This window comes from Drosophila pseudoobscura, chromosome X (genome assembly GCF_009870125.1).
Source record: "Drosophila pseudoobscura strain MV-25-SWS-2005 chromosome X, UCI_Dpse_MV25, whole genome shotgun sequence".
NCBI classification, from domain to species: Eukaryota; Metazoa; Arthropoda; class Insecta; order Diptera; family Drosophilidae; genus Drosophila; species Drosophila pseudoobscura.
The window spans coordinates 11,947,393-11,956,651 of NC_046683.1; the positions used below are offsets into that span (position 1 = coordinate 11,947,393).

Sequence of the window (9,259 nt, forward strand, 5' to 3'; positions counted from 1 at the left end):
AGACAGCACTGCGGGAGAGCGGAAAGGCGGGAGAGTGAGTGGAGGCAGTGGGGGGACCAAACAGCAACAACGGCGCCAGTTGACACGTCTTTTTCCTTTGACAAACATTTAAACAGGCGCTTCGGACAACGTCAGCGTCAGCGTCAGGCGGCAACAAGAACAATTACAAGCAATTCCAAGCAGTTTCCAGTTCCACCTTAACCTTCGACTTAACCTCAGCGAAAACACAACCATGCTGCTGCTTCTGCTGCTGCCTGCCAGCTGATGTCATAACAGTAAATTAGCAGCGACAAGCAAGCAGTGCAGTGTGTAGGAGGTGAAAAGCAGAACAAGGACAACTCGAAGCAGTGGCAGCAAAAATCACTGGCACGGACACCACACATTGGAAATGGAATGGCATTTTTGAATGGCATCTGGAAACCTTTTTGAATGAACAGACAGATTCAATAATTCCTCTGGGAACACTCTGTGCAAGCATTGAAGCATCAGGAAACTGAGATAGGATAAACCTATGATATTTAGGGATATCACTACAGGGATCTGAAAGCTGGATAACTATTAAACGATGTATGTGGGAGTAACTTGTTTTATTGTCAATGGAATCTATTTAGTTGAGGTATTTATTGCATTAACCGGCGTCAGGAATCCGTTCCATTCGAAAATGTTCTCTCTGTTGTCCGCCATAATACTGTACGTATATATACTAGTATCTAAAGTAATAAACTGCTTTATGTTGTGTGGTAGTACGAATCTAAGAACTTGTAAGTTACGTGCAAGTGAGCCTGAATATAATCCACTGATCGATCGGCTGAGATTTGTATCTTGCTTTGGATGCCTTCGTGTCACTGTCTTTGTTTGGATCCTAATCCATTTGTTTCATTTTTGATAGTTCATGGCTATGGTTAATGGTTAGTGATTAATGTTTTCATAATCGGCATAATTTATCACTGCATAGGTAGTTATGTACTTACAAGTTTACGAGTATAAGAGTTTCTTAGTGCCGTGTGGGGTAGTGGTAGTACGAATCTAAGAACTTGTAAGTGCTTTCCGTGGAAGGTTACGTGCAAGTGAGCCTGAATATAATCCACTGATCGATCGGCTGAGATTTGTATCTTGCTTTGGATGCCTTCGTGTCACTGTCTTTGTTTAGATCATAATCCATTTGTTTCATTTTTGATAGTTCATGGCTATGGTTAATGGTTAGTGATTAATCTTTTCATAATCGGCATAATTTATTACTGCATAGGTAGTTATGTACTTACAAGTATACGAGTATAAGAGTTTCTTAGTGCCGTGTGGGGTAGTGGTAGTACGAATCTAAGAACTTGTAAGTGTTTTCCGTGGAAGGTTACGTGCAAATGAGCCTGAATATAATCCACTGATCGATCGGCTGAGATTTGTATCTGGCTTTGGATGCCTTCGTGTCACTGTCTTTGTTTGGATCCATTTGTTTCATTTTTGATAGTTCATGGCTATGGTTAATGGTTAGTGATTAATCTTTTCATAATCGGCATAATTTATTATTGCATAGGTAGTTATGTACTTACAAGTATACGAGTATAAGAGTTTCTTAGTGCCGTGTGGGGTAGTGGTAGTACGAATCTAAGAACTTGTAAGTGTTTTCCGTGGAAGGTTACGTGCAAGTGAGCCTGAATATAATCCACTGATCGATCGGCTGAGATTTGTATCTGGCTTTGGATGCCTTCGTGTCACTGTCTTTGTTTGGATCCTAATCCATTTGTTTCATTTTTGATAGTTCATGGCTATGGTTAATGGTTAGTGATTAATGTTTTCATAATCGGCATAATTTATTTCTTCATATGTAGTTATGTACTTACAAGTATACGAGTATAAGAGTTTCTTAATTCCATCCGTGGAAGGTTACGTGGAAGTGGGCCTGAATTCGATCCACTGTATTGCCTTCTTTGGGTCCCAATGACTTTGTTTCAGTTTTCATTGCTTCTTTAGTAAGCCTAATATCTGTACAAGATAAGCGCTCATTTTACTAATTTCAGCCTGAATTCTATTGCAGGTTTCATAATCGGCATTGTTCTCTAATTCTTCTTCAAATTCTCTTATCTTAGCATATATTTTCTTTATATTTGCCTCTATCGCCTGCGTGCTTATGTCAAGAACCATCTTCTTCAGATATTTATCACTTAGAATTTCTCTTATATCTGAACCGTTTAGTCACTCTCACATTTACTTCAATGAATTAACTTGAATATTTCAGAGTGACTTTTCCACAGAACAAAATCTCCTGGCTTGCTTTTCCTTGACTTTTTAATTAGAAGTAAGGATTTTTCCAAAGCGTCTATGTTTCAATCGGCTGTGATTTTCTTGGAACCATAAATATCTGATATCTGGCATATATCAAAGAAGTTTGTTTGTTCTGTACAGTATATCTCAGCAATACGGCAGCCGATCGGGGCATGGCATGTCTTTTCATGATCAGGAGACTCCTGTGAGTCGACTGCCATATTAAAAAAGTACATCCATTTTTTCACGATTTTCGCAAAAAATCATGATGGTTACATCATTAAATTTACAAAAAATCGGCCTCATTTTCGAAGCCGAGATTTTGATGCCGATCGACAGTCCGGATCCTCGCGATCCTGGGACAGTTGGTCCTGTACCGATCTGGCCCTATTTGTCTGAGATATAGGCTTCCGAAGATTCGGATTCGCATTTCATTATTTGGATGTACATACATATGTATGTAATACTGGTTTTTCTGTACGCTATATCTCAGCAATACGGCAGCCGATCGGGGCATGGCATGTCTTTTCATGATCAGGAGACTCCTGTGAGTCGACTGCCATATTAAAAAAGGACATCCACTTTTTCACGATTTTCGCAAAAAATCATGATGGTTACATCATTAAATTTTCAAAAAATCGGCCTCATTTTCGAAGCCGAGATTTTGATGCCGATCGACAGTCCGGATCCTCGCGATTCTGGGACAGTTGGTCCTGTACCGATCTGGCCCTATTTGTCTGAGATATAGGCTTCCGAAGATTCGGATTCGCAATTCATTATTAGTATGTAATACTGGTTTTTCTGTACGCTATATCTCAGCAATACGGCAGCCGATCGGGGCATGGCATGTCTTTTCATGATCAGGAGACTCCTGTGAGTCGACTGCCATATTAAAAAAGGACATCCACTTTTTCACGATTTTCGCAAAAAATCATGATGGTTACATCATTAAATTTTAAAAAAATCGGCCTCATTTTCGAAGCCGAGATTTTGATGCCGATCGACAGTCCGGATCCTCGCGATTCTGGGACAGTTGGTCCTGTACCGATCTGGCCCTATTTGTCTGAGATATAGGCTTCCGAAAATTCGGATTCGCAATTCATTATTTGTATGTAATACTGGTTTTTCTGTACGCTATATCTCAGCAATACGGCAGCCGATCGGGGCATGGCATGTCTTTTCATGATCAGGAGACTCCTGTGAGTCGACTGCCATATTAAAAAAGGACATCCACTTTTTCACGATTTTCGCAAAAAATCATGATGGTTACATCATTAAATTTTCAAAAAATCGGCCTCATTTTCGAAGCCGAGATTTTGATGCCGATCGACAGTCCGGATCCTCGCGATTCTGGGACAGTTGGTCATGTACCGATCTGGCCCTATTTGTCTGAGATATAGGCTTCCGAAGATTCGGATTCGCATTTCATTATTTGGATGTACATACATATGTATGTAATACTGGTTTTTCTGTACGCTATATCTCAGCAATACGGCAGCCGATCGGGGCATGGCATGTCTTTTCATGATCAGGAGACTCCTGTGAGTCGACTGCCATATTAAAAAAGGACATCCACTTTTTCACGATTTTCGCAAAAAATCATGATGGTTACATCATTAAATTTTCAAAAAATCGGCCTCATTTTCGAAGCCGAGATTTTGATGCCGATCGACAGTCCGGATCCTAGCGATCCTGGACAGCTGGTCCTGTACCGATCTGGCCCTATTTGTCTGAGATATAGGCTTCCGAAGATTCGGATTCGCATTTCATTATTTGTATGTACATACATATGTACATATGTATCCTGGGACAGTTGGTCCTGTACCGATCTGGCCCTATTTGTCTGAGATATAGGCTTCCGAAGATTCGGATTCGCATTTCATCATTTGTATGTACATACATATGTACATATGTATGTAATACTGGTTTTTTCTGTACGCTATATCTCAGCAATACGGCAGCCGATCGAGGCATGGCATGTCTTTTCATGATCAGGAGACTCCTGTGAGTCGACTGCCATATTAAAAAAGGACATCCACTTTTTCACGATTTTCGCAAAAAATCATGATGGTTACATCATTAAATTTTCAAAAAATCGGCCTCATTTTCGAAGCCGAGATTTTGATGCCGATCGACAGTCCGGATCCTCGCGATTCTGGGACAGTTGGTCATGTACCGATCTGGCCCTATTTGTCTGAGATATAGGCTTCCGAAGATTCGGATTCGCATTTCATTATTTGGATGTACATACATATGTATGTAATACTGGTTTTTCTGTACGCTATATCTCAGCAATACGGCAGCCGATCGGGGCATGGCATGTCTTTTCATGATCAGGAGACTCCTGTGAGTCGACTGCTATATTAAAAAAGGACATCCACTTTTTCACGATTTTCGCAAAAAATCATGATGGTTACATCATTAAATTTTCAAAAAATCGGCCTCATTTTCGAAGCCGAGATTTTGATGCCGATCGACAGTCCGGATCCTCGCGATCCTGGGACAGTTGGTCCTGTACCGATCTGGCCCTATTTGTCTGAGATATAGGTTTCCGAAGATTCGGATTCGCAATTCATTATTTGTATGTAATACTGGTACACTGTATGTGTATGTAATACTGGTTTTTTCTGTACGCTATATCTCAGCAATACGGCAGCCGATCGAGGCATGGCATGTCTTTTCATGATCAGGAGACTCCTGTGAGTCGACTGCTATATTAAAAAAGGACATCCACTTTTTCACGATTTTCGCAAAAAATCATGATGGTTACATCATTAAATTGTCAAAAAATCGGCCTCATTTTCGAAGCCGAGATTTTGATGCCGATCGACAGTCCGGATCCTCGCGATCCTGGGACAGTTGGTCCTGTACCGATCTGGCCCTATTTGTCTGAGATATAGGCTTCCGAAGATTCGGATTCGCAATTCATTATTTGTATGTACATACATATGTACATATGTATGTAATACTGGTTTTTCTGTACGCTATATCTCAGCAATACGGCAGCCGATCGGGGCATGGCATGTCTTTTCATGATCAGGAGACTCCTGTGAGTCGACTGCCATATTAAAAAAGGACATCCACTTTTTCACGATTTTCGCAAAAAATCATGATGGTTACATCATTAAATTTTCAAAAAATCGGCCTCATTTTCGAAGCCGAGATTTTGATGCCGATCGACAGTCCGGATCCTCGCGATCCTGGGACAGCTGGTTCTGTACCGATCTGGCCCTATTTGTCTGAGATATAGGCTTCCGAAGATTCGGATTCGCAATTCATTATTTGTATGTAATACTGGTACACTGTACGCTATATCTCAGCAATACGGCAGCCGATCGAGGCATGGCATGTCTTTTCATGATCAGGAGACTCCTGTGAGTCGACTGCTATATTAAAAAAGGACATCCACTTTTTCACGATTTTCGCAAAAAATCGTGATGGTTACATCATTAAATTTTCAAAAAATCGGCCTCATTTTCGAAGCCGAGATTTTGATGCCGATCGACAGTCCGGATCCTCGCGATCCTGGGACAGCTGGTCCTGTACCGATCTGGCCCTATTTGTCTGAGATATAGGCTTCCGAAGATTCGGATTCGCAATTCATTATTTGTATGTAATACTGGTACACTGTACGCTATATCTCAGCAATACGGCAGCCGATCGAGGCATGGCATGTCTTTTCATGATCAGGAGACTCCTGTGAGTCGACTGCTATATTAAAAAAGGACATCCACTTTTTCACGATTTTCGCAAAAAATCATGATGGTTACATCATTAAATTTTCAAAAAATCGGCCTCATTTTCGAAGCCGAGATTTTGATGCCGATCGACAGTCCGGATCCTCGCGATCCTGGGACAGTTGGTCCTGTACCGATCTGGCCCTATTTGTCTGAGATATAGGCTTCCGAAGATTCGGATTCGCATTTCATTATTTGTATGTACATACATATGTACATATGTATCCTGGGACAGTTGGTCCTGTACCGATCTGGCCCTATTTGTCTGAGATATAGGCTTCCGAAGATTCGGATTCGCATTTCATTATTTGTATGTACATACATATGTACATATGTATGCAATACTGGTTTTTTCTGTACGCTATATCTCAGCAATACGGCAGCCGATCGGGGCATGGCATGTCTTTTCATGATCAGGAGACTCCTGTGAGTCGACTGCTATATTAAAAAAGGACATCCACTTTTTCACGATTTTCGCAAAAAATCATGATGGTTACATCATTAAATTTTCAAAAAATCGGGCTCATTTTCGAAGCCGAGATTTTGATGCCGATCGACAGTCCGGATCCTCGCGATCCTGGGACAGTTGGTCCTGTACCGATCTGGCCCTATTTGTCTGAGATATAGGCTTCCGAAGATTCGGATTCGCATTTCATTATTTGTATGTACATACATATGTACATATGTATGTAATACTGGTTTTTCTGTACGCTATATCTCAGCAATACGGCAGCCGATCGAGGCATGGCATGTCTTTTCATGATCAGGAGACTCCTGTGAGTCGACTGCTATATTAAAAAAGGACATCCACTTTTTCACGATTTTCGCAAAAAATCATGATGGTTACATCATTAAATTTTCAAAAAATCGGCCTCATTTTCGAAGCCGAGATTTTGATGCCGATCGACAGTCCGGATCCTCGCGATTCTGGGACAGTTGGTCCTGTACCGATCTGGCCCTATTTGTCTGAGATATAGGCTTCCGAAGATTCGGATTCGCAATTCATTATTAGTATGTAATACTGGTTTTTCTGTACGCTATATCTCAGCAATACGGCAGCCGATCGGGGCATGGCATGTCTTTTCATGATCAGGAGACTCCTGTGAGTCGACTGCCATATTAAAAAAGGACATCCACTTTTTCACGATTTTCGCAAAAAATCATGATGGTTACATCATTAAATTTTCAAAAAATCGGCCTCATTTTCGAAGCCGAGATTTTGATGCCGATCGACAGTCCGGATCCTCGCGATCCTGGGACAGTTGGTCCTGTACCGATCTGGCCCTATTTGTCTGAGATATAGGCTTCCGAAGATTCGGATTCGCATTTCATTATTTGTATGTACATACATATGTACATATGTATCCTGGGACAGTTGGTCCTGTACCGATCTGGCCCTATTTGTCTGAGATATAGGCTTCCGAAGATTCGGATTCGCATTTCATCATTTGTATGTACATACATATGTACATATGTATGTAATACTGGTTTTTTCTGTACGCTATATCTCAGCAATACGGCAGCCGATCGAGGCATGGCATGTCTTTTCATGATCAGGAGACTCCTGTGAGTCGACTGCCATATTAAAAAAGGACATCCACTTTTTCACGATTTTCGCAAAAAATCATGATGGTTACATCATTAAATTTTCAAAAAATCGGCCTCATTTTCGAAGCCGAGATTTTGATGCCGATCGACAGTCCGGATCCTCGCGATTCTGGGACAGTTGGTCATGTACCGATCTGGCCCTATTTGTCTGAGATATAGGCTTCCGAAGATTCGGATTCGCATTTCATTATTTGGATGTACATACATATGTATGTAATACTGGTTTTTCTGTACGCTATATCTCAGCAATACGGCAGCCGATCGGGGCATGGCATGTCTTTTCATGATCAGGAGACTCCTGTGAGTCGACTGCTATATTAAAAAAGGACATCCACTTTTTCACGATTTTCGCAAAAAATCATGATGGTTACATCATTAAATTTTCAAAAAATCGGCCTCATTTTCGAAGCCGAGATTTTGATGCCGATCGACAGTCCGGATCCTCGCGATCCTGGGACAGTTGGTCCTGTACCGATCTGGCCCTATTTGTCTGAGATATAGGTTTCCGAAGATTCGGATTCGCAATTCATTATTTGTATGTAATACTGGTACACTGTATGTGTATGTAATACTGGTTTTTTCTGTACGCTATATCTCAGCAATACGGCAGCCGATCGAGGCATGGCATGTCTTTTCATGATCAGGAGACTCCTGTGAGTCGACTGCTATATTAAAAAAGGACATCCACTTTTTCACGATTTTCGCAAAAAATCATGATGGTTACATCATTAAATTGTCAAAAAATCGGCCTCATTTTCGAAGCCGAGATTTTGATGCCGATCGACAGTCCGGATCCTCGCGATCCTGGGACAGTTGGTCCTGTACCGATCTGGCCCTATTTGTCTGAGATATAGGCTTCCGAAGATTCGGATTCGCAATTCATTATTTGTATGTACATACATATGTACATATGTATGTAATACTGGTTTTTCTGTACGCTATATCTCAGCAATACGGCAGCCGATCGGGGCATGGCATGTCTTTTCATGATCAGGAGACTCCTGTGAGTCGACTGCCATATTAAAAAAGGACATCCACTTTTTCACGATTTTCGCAAAAAATCATGATGGTTACATCATTAAATTTTCAAAAAATCGGCCTCATTTTCGAAGCCGAGATTTTGATGCCGATCGACAGTCCGGATCCTCGCGATCCTGGGACAGCTGGTCCTGTACCGATCTGGCCCTATTTGTCTGAGATATAGGCTTCCGAAGATTCGGATTCGCAATTCATTATTTGTATGTAATACTGGTACACTGTACGCTATATCTCAGCAATACGGCAGCCGATCGAGGCATGGCATGTCTTTTCATGATCAGGAGACTCCTGTGAGTCGACTGCTATATTAAAAAAGGACATCCACTTTTTCACGATTTTCGCAAAAAATCGTGATGGTTACATCATTAAATTTTCAAAAAATCGGCCTCATTTTCGAAGCCGAGATTTTGATGCCGATCGACAGTCCGGATCCTCGCGATCCTGGGACAGCTGGTCCTGTACCGATCTGGCCCTATTTGTCTGAGATATAGGCTTCCGAAGATTCGGATTCGCAATTCATTATTTGTATGTAATACTGGTACACTGTACGCTATATCTCAGCAATACGGCAGCCGATCGAGGCATGGCATGTCTTTTCATGATCAGGAGACTCCTGT

At 41.4% G+C, this 9,259-nt stretch overlaps 1 long non-coding RNA gene across 2 annotated transcripts; it reads right to left on the bottom strand.

Moving 5' to 3' along the window:
- Positions 1-572: 572 nt before the first annotated feature.
- Positions 573-2,247, bottom strand: LOC26532240 (uncharacterized). Of its 2 annotated transcripts, none has more exons than XR_001452811.2 (6): positions 1,839-2,247; positions 1,548-1,763; positions 1,263-1,472; positions 972-1,187; positions 771-896; positions 573-723 (listed from the first exon to the last, which is right to left on the bottom strand). It is a non-coding gene; the product is annotated as an uncharacterized lncRNA (long non-coding RNA). The 2 variants fall into 2 exon arrangements; XR_001452812.2 differs by having other exon boundaries at positions 603-710.
- Between the last annotated feature and the right edge of the window lie 7,012 nt (positions 2,248-9,259).